The sequence below is a fragment of the Micrasema longulum genome, unplaced genomic scaffold, assembly GCF_059751315.1.
Source record: "Micrasema longulum isolate JH-2025_06_02 unplaced genomic scaffold, ASM5975131v1 h1tg000830l, whole genome shotgun sequence".
NCBI classification, from domain to species: domain Eukaryota; kingdom Metazoa; phylum Arthropoda; class Insecta; order Trichoptera; family Brachycentridae; genus Micrasema; species Micrasema longulum.
Window position 1 is genome coordinate 10,376 of NW_028278022.1, and position 16,086 is coordinate 26,461.

General features: G+C 27.9%; 1 protein-coding gene across 1 annotated transcript in view; it reads left to right on the forward strand.

The window, feature by feature from the left end:
* Positions 1-6,275: 6,275 nt before the first annotated feature.
* The window catches only part of LOC148278760 (cyclic GMP-AMP phosphodiesterase SMPDL3A), a 374,579-nt gene continuing 364,768 nt past the window's right edge, over positions 6,276-16,086 (forward strand). The window contains exon 1 of the mRNA XM_088230910.1: positions 6,276-6,689. The gene's annotated coding sequence lies outside the window, so the exon portion shown is untranslated. The remainder of the gene's footprint in view (positions 6,690-16,086) is intronic.

The following is a 16,086-nucleotide window of genomic DNA, read 5'->3' on the forward strand; positions in this document are numbered from 1 at the left end:
CACAGTGTGTAAAATGGCCACTAAAACTAGCCGATGACAGGTCATAAGCCCTGCAGATGCCTAGACTTCTGTATTAACTTCTTTAAAATGTTCTTAATTTCTTTTGTTATATATAAACAGTTGTTTTGTAGTGGGCAGATAAGCTTGCACACAAAAATAAAAAAAATAATAAAATAATTTGTTTTTCACATAAAATGACGAGGAACGGGGGCTCAAGAAATGTTTTTTTAAAAAAAATCAAAGTTGCTTATTATTTTTCTTGTTTATAATATACCAGGCTTATATGCAACTACTATGGGGAACAAAATCTCAAAATGACGTAAACTGACCACAAAGACAACAAAATAAAATAACAAAGTAAGTATATGACCTTCCTTATCTAACAGCAACTAGAGAACTTTTTAAAAGAACTTAGCAATTAAATATAACTGAACTCTTTCAACTAGAATCATTAAAATTGATCCATAAATTAGCCACTTATGTAATTGTAGACGAAAAACTAAAACTTTTAAAAATGTAGTAAACATGGACAAAATACGAGAATATCAGAAAAATGTCATATACAACTTTCTAAGAGAGGCCAAGGACAGTCGAGACTAACAAACCAGTGACTGAAATTATACAATAAACAACCAGACAAAACTAAACAAAAGACTCTGTTTTTTTTAGAAATTTTTCAAAAGATGTAAAATATATTTTTTTGAACAAGAGAGTATGAATAAAAATGTAAATATTATTTTTATTAAATAAATGAAATAATCCGTAAGGGTAAATAAATCAATTTTCAAATTAAAAAAATATTTACCGCAATATGTATGTTTTTTTTACTACTTTAACTATTGTGTGAGCATCTGGCGGAAAAGTTGGCTTTGGCCTTGTTAAAGAACTTCCGCGTATTTGCTCAATGAAGAGGAAATCATAGGTACCGAGTTCTGAAGAAAACAGGAAGAGGATCCAGGAAAAAAAAATAAATGAAATAAATAATTTGAAACATTAAGGAACGTTAGGGTTCTGAGGATATATTATAATAATGTTTTTAGAGTTACATTAAAAGTGGCCAAGAAATGTTTCACTTGAAGAGGTGGCTTATTTCAAAGTCTGACACTTTCAACAGAAAAAGGATTTCTGAAAAATGATGTGCTATTTCGAGGAATGGAGAGCGTTCTCCCAACCATATCGTAGTTTTGGTTCATTTTTGACACACATATCATTTTTAACGAAATTGAATTTAGTGTGCAGGAGTTCCGAGAAAGCTTTAATTTTTAAAATTCAAATGGAAAAAAATATTTTTATAATTTTTAGGGGAAATTATTTATGGCTATTTCGTGAAAAAAACATTAAAGCTCTGTTTATACAGATTTGAATTGATAGATATCAAACGCAGGTTTGCCTACAACAATCCACTACAGGATCTATGTGGACCTACTAGCTTCTGAATTGAAATAAATTTTTTGACAGTGTTTTATTGTTATAATGAGGACATGTTTTAATTTGAACAATACTGAAATGCTCTTTTTTTTTTCTAAATTTTGTAGAACAAATATCAAAAAAGTATTGAGCGGACATACTGGCGTTCGATATTTATCATGTACTCATTTTTGTCTTGGTCTGTTGGACAAAAACGAACTGAAGCGACGATATAATAACACTAGCTTTTACCCGCCGCTTCGAGTCAATAATTAGTTTCCTCGTTCATCATTAAGAATTTTCCCAATGGAATGATATATTTTTGAAGATAAAAAGAAGCTCGATTGCCGATTTTTAAACTATTGCTTTGCAAAAAAAACGACCATCCGTTAGTCGATTGCGACGTAGCATGGTCATTATTTTTTAAAGTCAATTTATTTTTGCCCTAAGAATTCACTTTTCCCATAAGAATTTTCCAGAGGTAGTGATATTTTTTTTTAGAATGAAATGTATTTTTTTTTCAGTTTTCAGCTCTTCAGTTCATTTGTCGCATGAAATCAAGTCAATCGGTTACTCCGTTGCGACGTGAAAGAAACACAAACCAACACATTTTCGCGTTTATAAAACTTGTATTGATACTTCACAAATGTAATTAAACTGATTTAAATATCATAAAAATGCGTAATGATTATAATATTTGCATGCTTTGTCTCCGAATAGCCTTAAGCTTTTATCCGTAAAACACGTGCAAAATTTTATCTAAAACATTTATGTGGAATTCCGCCCCAAGGAAACTTGCGAGTAATATAGGCCTTGGCACAAAACGTACACACACTTATAGATAGGGAACAGACAGATAGATAGGAAACATACAGATATAGAGACCCTCTAAAATAATACCGTTTAGGGTGGTATTTGTACAATAAAACGTACCTTTTTTAAGGTTTTACCAATTTAGGGGTGAATGAGATACAGGAAAAAAAACAACAAATATTTTTCATGCTATAAAATAACAATAAGATCTTTTTCCATTTTGTGCAAAGGGAGAAAATGACCTTTTTTCTATTTATTTTTATACTATCTTAAATATTGCTTTATTTATTTAAAACAAAAAATGCAAATTTCTATGCCAGTTAATTAATACATTACGCTGCCCTTGTTCTTGTTTGTTCAACAGACCATTTTAAGTTGACTTATGCAAGCCAATATGTTCATTATTTTATTACGCGTCCGTGTTACTAAATAATATTTTTTTTTCCGTTATTCAAAAGTATTTTCAGCATTTTTGAGTGCCAATCTTCATTTACTGATTTTATTTATTTGACTTTAAAAATAAATGAAATGTCTTTTGTACAATTTGCAAAATGGTATTATTATTGAACATGAAAAAACTAGAGCAGCAATTATATTATTTATAACGGTCGAACATACGAGTAATTTATGGATAAAAATGTCATAAACCTAACGTTTTGTTATGTTTAATTGTTCTCTCATAACATTAAAATACACTATTTTTATTAATATTTAACACTCTATTTGTTAATATATGATCGTTTCATTTAAATTTAAATTTCAGTTAATCTCAAAATTAAAGCCTAACTAGGCTATCTAATTGAATAAATATATATATATATATCTTCTTTATAAATATATATATCTTTATAAAAAAGAAGATATATATATATAGATATATAAATCTATATGTATATATATATATCTTCTTCTTCTAGTGCCTTGCCGGGTCCCCCCGGCGTTGGCGATCACTACAGTGAAAGCATATGTATCTGTCCCGAGCTAATGTTACATTTCGCAGCCAGGACGACTGCTTATTGATGTATTCGCCGTAGTGATTCCTGGTAAAAAAAGACCAGAGTGGTTTCCCGTTGCCTTCTCTAGTTAATTTCCTGTCGGTATTACCTTCTCTTAGCTGGTTGGTTTAGGTTTTGAGGCGCCAAAAACTCGCCTTTTATCCTCTCGTTATCTGCTATGATCGCACCGTTATAAGTGTGGTTTCATTGCCCAGGGTTCGCGACGTGGACGCTTACGAGTAGGACTAGTCAGTAGCGTTGCCGGTAGAATGCAACTAGGCGTTGGCAGCATTTTAAAGAATAACATCCTCCAGCTAGGTGTGACTCACTGCGACCTTTCTGACAGTTTGAACCCCATATATATATATTTTTTTAAATACTAGTTTGAAGTAATCAGAAGCAATAACTTCATTATTTTTTTTCATTTTATATTATATCATAAAATATATCATTTTGTAATTAATTGGTTAAGTTGTGAAGTGAAAACTGTGCAAGGTTTGCAATGCGTCTTAGAAAAGCTATAAATATTTTAAAAACGTAAGTAGTGACAGTAAAATAAAAAATGTAGTCGTAAAATAATAAAAGAACGTTAAAAGCAGCAAGCAACAAGCCGAAATATTTAAAGGATTTATTAACATAGCGTGTTGGAAGGAAATTGGTTTTGCGATAATATTGTTATAAAATATATCATGCAGCCGAAAAATTCATTTTACTGGCTGATTTTTCAAAGGAAAGTGTGTTTTAAATACACAAAGTGTTTTGCAATTAAACGGTAATTAATGCGAGCCCCGTGAAATCTAATAGAAAATGGTATGGTATGATATTTTTGAAATACAGGAAAGAAACAGTGCTTAATTTTTCTGATTGGAAAAAATATTTTTGATTTAATCACTTTATGACGACCGCAAACTTTGTGAAATTTGTTGCCTGAAAACGTATATTTATAAACTCAAATAATAAGTTAGTTGCAAACATAATCAAATTGTTATTTTCAGTTTCTGTCAGCAAAAAAAGTTTTTTTATAAATTTAAATCTTCATTTACAATTTACTTATCAACTCAGGCTATCATTTAATTTTATTATTTAATTATTTAAATGCCTAAAAGACCATTAGACAGTTAATATTCACCGAAACATAATAAATCAAAAATGGGATCATATAGTTATGAATGCATAGTTACAGTTCCATCAATAGGCTTTACTATTTTCAGAAAGAATGTTATCGTTAAATTCAAGTTTAAATTTTGATTAAAACGGGTAGAAGTATTCATAATTTATCGTGCACCTATTTATTACGCAAATTCAGAAAACACGCCATATTATAGTTTGCAAGAAATTAAGAGCTAGGGATATTTAGTTTCATTTAAGGCAAGGAAATCATACAATTACGCCAGTTTAAAAGCCGTTTTTTTTTTGTTTTTGATAAAAAATATATTTACTTTATGACCGGAAGATAACGCATCTTGAAATTTTAGATTCTACTTCAGTACGTTTGTACTCATATACATATAAATTAATTAAGTTTATGTTTTTTCAACTTGGTATTTCCCTAATTGTTTTTTTTTACGTTTTTAAAGTAATATGGGTCTTTAAATTGCTATTTAGTAAAAAAAAAATTTTTTAATTTGTACTTTTGAATTTCCGCAAAAACGGTCATTCCATTAGCCACAACCCTAATACGTCACAATTAATGTTGATTATTAGCTTTGTTCTAAAACTTTGAAATTTTTATGGAACATAGTCACAATTATCAATGCCAAACATGTCGCGTTTTTCCAGTAAAATATTTTTTTATGATTTTTTAAAAAGTTTTGTCTGAAAACATTTATCCACAATATACATATTGATTTTGAATGGAGAATTAATTATTCAAAATACATATCATATATATTTTAATTAATATTCGTAGTATGCGATATTTCTCCATTGAACAGGAAAGTTACCAAAGAAAAAAAATAGAAGAAATAAAAGCTTTTAAAATCACACATTTTAGCTGAAATTACTTCTTTCATATTTTTTTTTTTTTTAATTTATCAGGTAATATTATAATCATAAATATTTCATTTCTTAATTATACGTATTCTTGCAGCCAATCTGCTAAAAAATGGATTGTTTACCCTTGAAAATAGACGCACTATATTTGAATTATGCTATTTATATAAATTATTTAAAAATAAAGTAGACTCTTTTAACTGACTCTCCAAAATTAATCTTAATGTCCCCTTTCGCGTGACAAAAAATCTGCCTGTCTGTAGCACTAACTATGCACAACACTCTTTCCCCTATCGTTTTTGCTCTAACTATGATGTTTTTTTTTATCTATTGATATATTTAACACGCCCATTAATTGATTAAAAATAAATTGAGACTTTCTGGCTGCAATCTCACTTACTATTTAATAATGCTCACACTTACACACACCTAAACACTTACTCTCACATACACACAGACACACCTATACACTTACTCTCATGCAAATACACATAAACTCACCCTTTTTTTGTACCACAATTTAATATGTATGATTTTTATTTAGAAACTTCGCCGGTCTGTCCTTAAACCGTATTTTTTTTATGTTATTATAAAATTATTGACTGTTTGTTTCTGTAAAATGAATAAATTAATAGATAGGTTTAGCTGAATTTTAAAACCGCGGAATGGCCGAAATAAACACTAAAATTATTTACCGATGTTTAAACATAGTACTTTTACTGAGAAGTGAATATTATGTTAATATGCAGGTTAAACAAAACAACTGTTACATTTTCAAAGAGAAAAAATGATTATAAAGAAACCATTTACCAAATAAAAAAATGACAAAACGAAACAAAGATAAGTAAATTTTCTGATCGATTTTGCATCGGTCCCGGATGGAAGATAAACAAAACGAATTCGCTCCCAATAATGTCATTTGAGTGTGGGTATAACAACACCCACCCATGAATGTGTGACAGACAGCTCTGCCCCGGGTACCGTGACACTGCCAGTGTAGCGGGGAGTTGTAGAGGGTCGTAGCGGGTCGTAGCGGGTAGCAGCGACGCCGACTAACGCCGACGCCTCAGTCGTGCACAGCGAATCGTAACGGACGCGCGTCTACGCCGCGAACCACCTACGCCGCCTTACGTTCTGATATAAATCACTCGCAAAGTTCCGTTATACGCTAATGGCAAATCATCACACAAATTCAACGGTTAAAATAACACAAGTGAATTATTATATCAATTTATTAAAATAACATGATTACAGCAGTGAATTCGTTTGATTTGTTAGTCTTTTTATTTTTTTTCAAACTCAGTATGGTTAAGTGATTTTTGTAAGAAATTGTGTATAAAATTTTTAGAATCGGTGTAAAAAATTACGCGAGTGCTTTTCAAACAAGTGTGTCGTCTTTAATCGATAATTAGAAACAGTTATTTTATTTTCCGTTGATAGTCAAAATACTGTACTTTATCAATTCATCGTTTGGAGCTACAGGTAAAAATTTATTTTATTTTATGTTGTAAAACGTAAATCAAATTTTACAATTTATCTTTTAAAAATTATATTTTCGAAAAAAAAAACCCCTGTAACAAATGCTAAATTCTACGTGATGGAATTTATTTTTAAAAATATCTCTAGCTTGGTTGTTTATTTATTCCTCAAAAAGGTATTGTTTATTTTTAATTAACTTTTCAGAAAATTTGATTTAAATTGTTCTTTTAATTTGAATGTATTATATTTAATTGGTTAAAAGTCATTAAATTTTCTTTTTTTTTATGAAATTAAAGTTTTGTGTTGAACTGCGATAGATAATTAACTAAAAAAACAAAACAAAACAAGTAATATACAAAATAAGAATCAAAATATTTTTTAAATGCAAATAAAATGAACAAACAATGACAGACATCCGATAAACACGAAATAAACGAATTTGATAAAAGCAATACCTGGTAAATCGTAGTAAATTTTATTTTAGAAATAAAAAAGCGATCAGTAAAAACACGAAGTTTTGTTTAAAAATATATTATTTTTATTTTATTTTATTAACATAAACGGCAAATCTGCCTTTAACAAAAATTTATTTAAAAAAAAAACAAAAATTTCCTAATACCCAAGATTTATAAAAAAAATTAAACCTAAAAATCATACAAGCTTTATATTTAAAAAATTAACCTAAAAATTATACAGCATATTCAGTAGAAAGTACAAATAATTCAAGAATAAATGTAAAAAAAATTAATTAAATAATAAAACATTCTACAGTAATACAACAAGAAAATCATAAGTACTGTTTCATACAGCCGGGCAAAGTGAACAAAAAACTGTATAAGTTATGAAATGCATGAATAAATAAATATAATTACCATTCACCATCTTTGAAAAAGTTCAAAAGGTTTGTTCTAAAGGAACAATACCCTACACTAAATATATCAAATACGTGGGAATAACTATTGCCAAGCTCATGAAGTCTGTTTAATATGGCATTACAAGTATACACTGTCCGTGAATTGTTGCTAAAAAACGGCGGCACTTGTCTAGTCAATCTTCCAGGCACTCCGAAGTTGATGAGAGATAATAGTTCAGGGCAATCCCGTATTGAATTTACAATTTTGAATAAATTTGAAAGGTCTATAATTTTTCTTCTTTCTATTAATGATCTTTATAAAGCATATTGAAGCAAATGAGTAGTTTGCGTAAAATATCAATTTTCAAATATCTCAATTGATTGAACCATTTTAATAATTATTTCAATTAATAAATTTATTTTGATTTGTTTTCTACCTTTAAATCAACTATAATTTAATGTAAATAAAAACTGAATTCCTTTGTTTGCAAGTAAAGGTGTGAAATTCGCATATTCAAATGATCAATACCTTTTTTGTGTTATTATTTTGATTGTTTCTTCAAATATTAACCTTGATAAATCATTTATTCTACTTTCGAACCTGTTGGTGTTAAAGGGTTTTTTTTAAAGTGTACTTCATATCATTTAGTATTTCATTTCTAATTCAAAAATGATTAAAAAGATGATTAAAGCAAACACAAATCATTGTTTTTTTTTCTTATAATAATCCTCCGATTTTATAAATTCCGTTCATAAAACTAAAGAGTTGATTTTGGGTAACATTTAAAATCAAATTTATTATTCGTGTACCGATAAGAGAGAAAATGTTTAAAAATAGAGTTAGTTAATGGTTAATCTAAGTAAAAAGCTTTCACTACGGTATACCTACAGGAAATTAAACCAAATTGAAATTCTGATTTTAAAATGACAACGAAAGAAACAAATTAACTTTATCTGATCCATTACAGCAATAAGATCTTAAATGAAAGTTGAATTGAAAGAATCAAAAGACAATAAATAGATTGAAAAATAACAAAGTTTTATTACAGTACCATAATTAATAAAAACAGACTTCAGAAAAAAAGTCCTTTGCAATAGTTTTGCAAAAACTAATGTGGACATCTTCCAGAATGCGAAACTCGTCGATCGAAAGACCTTAAAATTTTAAAGGGTTATAAAACTATCAACCTCAAGCATTCCAACTTATTTTGCTTTTAATAGTTCTATACTGAATATTGCATTACGAGTTATTATTGATTAAATAAACTAGCAATACGTTGAGTCAAAATTAGAGAAATTTAATAAAGTTTTGTTCCTGGGATACTTTATCAACCAGCTGTTAAATTATAATCACAATAGCTGATGACTCAATATAGAAAAACAGAATACCGACTACTGTAAGGTGACCTTTTATTTAGTAATTGTTTCTTTTTTAAATATATGTTTGTTTTTTGTGTTTATGACTTCTTGTATGACAATATTCTTAATAAATGCTTATTTAAAAAATAGCTGAAAAGTAATAAATTGTAAGCAGATGAGATAACTGGCAACCATACTTACAATTTATTTATAAAATGTACCTTTTTTTTACCCCTTAACTTTATTGTTAAATTTGTTTGAATAATGGTTAGAATAAAGCTGTATTTTTCATTAAAAATGCCAATTTTATCAACAATAAAGCTAAATTTGAAAATGCACTTGTATAAATAGATTTTTTTTTTTGATTAGGAAGAATCGTAATAAAATATTCCCATCCCAACAAATACAGTTAAATAACGAATATATATAAAAAATACCAAGACTTAAAAAAAAACTGTGATTAATCTTTCCGATCTTATTACTAAGTCCATCATCTGGGTTTACGTACCTTTTTTGAAATGCGATCTAAAAAGTCGACAAATTGCGCGATTCAATATATTTTTCTTTGTTTCAAAGAAGGTTACAGTTTGCACAGTATTAATTTGATTTATTTTTGTATTTTATACATTTATTGCATAAAATAAGTAAACATATTTAATAACAGGTAATTTTAATAAAACTAGTGAATATAAAATGATAACGGAGTGTACTTTGTTTATTATAGTCTCCATCTAACCTGGCGCAGCCTCTTCTTAGATGGAATTTTTTTTTCTTTTAAATAATAAGTAGTTTTATACTAATATAACAATAACAAAAAAAACTAAATCTACTTAATTATAAATCCCCAGTTAGGCAAATATAAGAAATATATAATTTTTATTATACAAATAAAAAGTAAATATATGTGCCAAAAGTACACGTTACTTAAAGATAAAAGAAAATGAATGAAATAATATAGTATAATACATAATTAAAAAAAAAAAAAGTAATGCAATACATAAAAATATAAATAATATGTGTACCAATTAAATAAAAAAACAACGTTTATTATCTACATATATTTTTCGAAAAAATCTCTCGCTGCACTATTTATATGTGCAATTATTTTTATTTAAAAAAAATGTTTTATATTTTGAGTCTTTTAATCATTAAATCATTGAATATTTTTAAAATATATTTATTATCTAACTATGGCATTTTTGGCTGTGCCCGTTTTGAAAATTAACTTATTAATAATTACAGATTGAAAAATAACATAATTACGAATAACAAACCAAAAAAAACAAACAAAAGAGCTAATTAATATTAAAAAAATAAATAAAATTGGTGTTAATAAAATTCAATAAAAAATATTCATTTATAAAGTCGTGACACCTAGATTGAAAGTGTCGATAATACATGTACGAGTATAACATTTTATTTTCGGTAAGTCATTTAATATTTTTGGTTGCTTTAAACATTGTATTTAACAATTTTTATTTAAATATAATGGAAAAGGTAAAAAATAGTCCATGAATAAACACAAGTACAGCTCCACATAAATCTTTTCTAATTAGTTTAATTTTCTTTCTTCCGGCAAATTATCGAATTCGTTAATCTTTAGAAACTGTGTACTTACAAGATAAAATTAAAAGGAATTCCAGTCCTTAGGGCATAACTTAAGGAGTTTAGATATTTGAATTCTATATCTGGAGTTAGGTTCTTTGATTTTGATTAAATATTTTAAAGTTCCGGCGTATCGGACCGTTTTATTCAGATTGAGTTTGTAGGAGGGCTGGTTAAGTAAGACAGGTTGTAAAAACTTTACTTTCGGAAGGTGGAATCATCTCAAATTTTATAGATTTGGAAATGATCAATAGTAATCTTGGAGTACGTAATTTGTTTCAATAATTTCATACGTGTACTAAATTTCCGTGTTCACGTGGATGAATAAATCTGTGTAAAATAGAACTAGAACTCTTAACGAGTGTTTTTTGACTCAATGGCTGCTGGCAGGAAAAAATCCTGAGTTAGAAAATCGAGTGAAGATAAGTCAGCCTCGTTTTATAGCGTTTGATTACCATTATTGGAGTTCTGAATTCGATTCCTGGCATGATGGACGTAAACCAAGGATTTTAAACATCATCATCATAACCTTAACAATAAGAATTGAATACTGCCTTCAATAATTAATGTTTATTTTTCATTCATTTTTACTGATTAATTTTTTTTTTTTATAATCTTAAATTTTCTTAAGTTGGTTTAAGTTTTTGGAATTCAGACTTTTAGTTGCCAATTTTTAAAATAATGTTTTTGGAATTTTCCTCTTTCTTTCATTAATTTGTTAGGATATTTTTTTTAAATTTTATATTTTATTTCATACTTATCTTTGTTTTTAATTTTTTAATCTTTCCAAAATTATATTAAGTATTTTTTATTTCTTCATTTTTATTAATATGTAGTTATCATATTGTAAACATAACAAATAACTTTATTGTTTATATAGTACTTATATAATGTACGTGGTTTTGGAAAAGGTATTTTTGTATTTAGTGAAGCTGTTGGGATTTTTTTCTTACAATTTTTACTTGTCCAATACTTATTTTGTTTTATTTTGTGTTGCAAGTAGGTATGTACTTTTTTTGACAACTAACCCCGTATTTTGGCACTGAACTGAATATAATTCCTTTTTCCACACCTAATGGTGCATAGGGCACTGCATTAGTACATCAATCGCAGCTATCTTGATCATTTTGGTTTCGTTTTAGGTTTCAGTCCCGGGGACAATAAAATATTTTAGTGCAAAAACACATTTTCAAAGAAATATTTCACGTCAACCATGTCAGAAATTAAACTCGAGACCTCTCGTGTGGTAGGCAAACCCGCCAATCAGTATATCACCAGGCCAACAAATAAATGTTAAAGGTTGTGTAAACTCCAGTATTTCTTTTTAAAATTTATAATTAAAGCTTCCTATAAATTCCCCAACACCACTTTTGTCAACATATTTTTTTAGTGCAGCCATGGTGTTTGCATCTCCTATAACTCTGCATGTAATAATTTATGTATTTGCTTGTTAGTATAGTGAGTGTTCTGATAAAGAGACGGATATGTCTCAAATAAATACTTTTATTTACTAAAGCATATCATCGTAAGATATAAAATTCTCTAGATTCTTTAGATACCACTATTGAAATTGTTTTTTAAAACACCAGTTGTGCAGTAACGTAACTCATGCTTTTAACAGAATTTTACGGTTTGCTGGTATTAAATCAGTGGATACCGAATAAATTCCACAATTTTTATAATAAACTATCTGTGACGTTAAGAGGGGTTTTGCACAAGAATAACTCTTATTGTCATAATTAACCATACCTAACCATTATGTCATTTTTTTGCTGTTAGTTTCTGTATTTAACTTTGCTTTTTTTCACACACTGTTAACTTTCAATAACTGTTTTATTTCTATTAATATCACGTGTTAAAATTTGTATTTACATTATTAATTCCTGTTTAAATTAATGGCACGTAATCAAATGTTTTTTTTTATAGAAAATCTTATAAAAACACTGTTTTTTATTCAATATTCTACATCACTTTTTATACTACAGTCCGAGGACGAAATAGGGCGTGGGCTGGACGGTTAAAACAATAAACATTGTAATACCATATGTATTTGACCGCCCATACTTTAAATGTTCTTTTCAAAAGCTTATTAATTAAAAAAAACAGCAATAAATTGAGTTTTTACTTCGAGAGATACATTTGAAATAGTTTAACAACTTCATAGCGCTTTCCTGAACACGTGACCAAATATAACTTCCAGCATTTCAGCTTTAAGGTTCAGATATGTCTGGTTTATTTTTCAACCTCTAAAAAACATTAATGCATCTGAAAGAATTTACTTTTATGGATAAATACACATGCAATTAGCGATTTGTCAAAAAAATGATTATCAATCGTTGAGATAGCTCATTCAAATAACTCACCGATTAAACCGGTTCCGTGATTTTTAGCTTTGTTGACGGCGCCGAGATCGTCACGGACTTTAGTTGCCGTGGCTTGCTTTTATTTTTATGTAAAAAAACATAGAGCCAAAAGAAATTGTTCGATGCGACCAATAGCTCAGATCGTATATCATAGAGAAACGGCGAGCGTGCCCCTGCAAAATATATGTGACGACGTGCCTACTCAAATTTTTTCGTCTAAATATAGTTTGTGGATAATACTGTATTTCGCACATTTATAAGATATACAAGAAAAAAATACTTATAATTAGAAAATAAAAAAAAGTAACTTAAATTTACAAAATATTGTACAAACCTAAAATTACTAAAAAAGGTAGAGTTACCTTTTTTATATAAATGTGCGAAATACAGTATTAGGCACAGACTATATTTTGACGAAAAAATTTGAGTAGGTTGAAAGTTCAAGGAAAAAAAGGAAAAAATAACAAAAAATAAAAATATGGAATATGAAATAAATAAAACAACTTTGTTGTTAACCACATTTTTTTATCACCATTTTATTACTTTTAAATGAAAAAATTAAATAGGAATTAGTTCATTTGTTACGCAAACCTTGACGAAGACGCTTGTTTGCTTTGAAACCGGTCGATGGAAAAAAAAAATAAGTGGTTAAAAACAAAGTGGTTTTATTTTTTTTATTATAATGAATAACCACAAGGTTAGTGCTTCAAAAATAAACTTTATGTGTCATATGGTTTTACTTAGGAATCAGTTGTAAAATAGTAAAAAATACACAACATAATTAGAAATATAAACATAAAACGATGAGACTGACAAAGAGCTTAGTAAATATTAATTATCTTCCATAGTTGCAATAAAAAGTTTTTTATAAAATAAATTGGTTAAAACCTTGGCTAATGCGACTGAGATTCATCTGATTTAATATTTTGTTTACTCGGGAAAGCCTGAAAATACTATCAATTTTTATCCCCAGAATCATTTGGTTTAACCAACAATATATTGAGTTTATTTTTTATTGAAATTGCAGATAGAAACTTAATTTCTGGATTTAAGGAGTAATAATTGATATTTTTAATTATAAGTATGGTTATACATTAAATGGTTTGCATTTTTTTTCTATTATAATCTACTTTATATATTTAGTTAATGTACTACTGTGTGTGTTGATGTGTTACTGTAACTTTCCAAATAAAAGACTAGCGTTTGTGTTTAAAGAGTGACTTACACTGAGTTATATAGTAATCTGAAGTTATGTTTATTCAAATATACATAAGAAAAAAAAACAAAATAAAAAGATAAACAGAAAATAAAAATACAGTTATAGTTATTATGCGGTAAAAACAATTTATTAACATTTACTTTGAATTTATTTAATGAATTATATACTAGTTTTAGTAATTTTTAGTTCTAAGCGGAGAGTACTTTATTTATTTTTTTAATCATTTAAAACAGAATTGTTTTTACCATTACTTGTGAGGAATAAAAAAAAAGATATTATTTGGGTGTCTAAGTGATTTGCTTAAATTCGTTAATTTTTTCATCTCTGTTTATTTGTAAAATATAATTTATTTTGTAAATAGTGTCTACTGTTTGAACTTTAAATAATAAAATTATACATATTTAAGAAGTGAAAAACGTTTGTGGAATAGAAAAATGGAAGTCTAGGCAGAAACAGGGCTTACTTCCTGTCGTGAGAAGAATTTTTATCAATCAACATCACCGTTTCCTTTCTTGTTAGAGTTTTTTTTTTGTATCTTTAAAACAAATAAATAAAAAAAAACGTCTATTCATATAAAATCTAACTTTTAGAGTCACTCAGTAACAGATAAAAGTATCATCACGAACAAAATATTTAAACGGTATTGGGTTCCTCTATATATCTCAGTAATTACCAACAAAGTTTCAAAACAAATAATGAAAATTTTCAAATCTTACTAACTTTTTGATCTGAAACCTTAAAAAATGATTGAATTTAAAAAATTAATATTCCACCAATTTGATAAGATTTTTTTTCAAAAATTATCAAATTAATATCATTATTAGAAATTTTATTTTTATCAAAAAAAAATCCATGCATTAGGCCGGGAGGCCCGGCCCAATTACAGCAGTGAATTATAACACCGAACGCACGAACACTCAGACTTGATAAAGAAACACATTTATTTATGTGTTTTCACCAGGGATCGAACCCAGAACCTTTCGTGTATGAGTCAAGCGTCTTAATCAGTAAACTACGAAAGCCATTATCTATTATTAATTTTCCCTCCTAAGGCTCTGAGTAAAGGCTTAACTAAAATTGTCTTTACACAACATTATTTTTGGTACGTGTACTTGTACACACACAAATCTGGATTTTCTCCCAAGGGGGAGTAGGTATATATTTTTATTTATATCCCTACAGAGATGAGGTAGAATTTTTTCAAATTCAGGATTATGGATATTCGAGCGTTTACAGAGGGCTTATGACCTGTCATTGGCTGGGTTAAGTGGCATAAATACAAAAATCAAAAATGTTACCTGGTGTGGATATTCGCTAATAAGCGGAATGGGGAATGTTGTAGTACTTAAAGTGGCCACTTAACCCAGCCAATGAAAAGTCATAAGCCCTGTAAACGCTCGAATATCCATAATCCTGAATTTGAAAAAAATCTACTTCGTCTCTGTAGGGATATAAATAAAAATAAAATAATCTTTAATTTTATGAGCTTTTACAAGTACGTGTTATATTTTGTTTCAGTATAATAATCGCTTTTGTTAATTTAAGCCAGCACTCTTATAAAAATAATTATACATTTTAACAATTTTTGTAACGTCATTTACGTGAGTGAATAAATTATGAAACTAAGGACAAATCCTTTGTGTAATCCTAACTTAATTAAACCTACTTAATTTACGATTAACAAACTCATTTTCGAATAATATTTCAGAGTCTTTTTATTTTATTTACACGTGAGAATATACAAAGAAGACTAAATATATTGAGAAAAATATCAAAATGTTAAAACAGTTTGAAACATTAGGTACTTATGCCTTTTTTGATATTTCTTTGCCTCTATTATTTACATTATAAAACGCACAATAAGATAATAAAAACATAACATAAACTTTGTGGAGCGAAGTGATTCAGTATTAAAATTTATTTTAACAGAGAAGGAAAATAATTTTGAGAAGATAATATTTAAGTCTAGGCATTTACAGGGCTTATGATCTGTCATTGGCT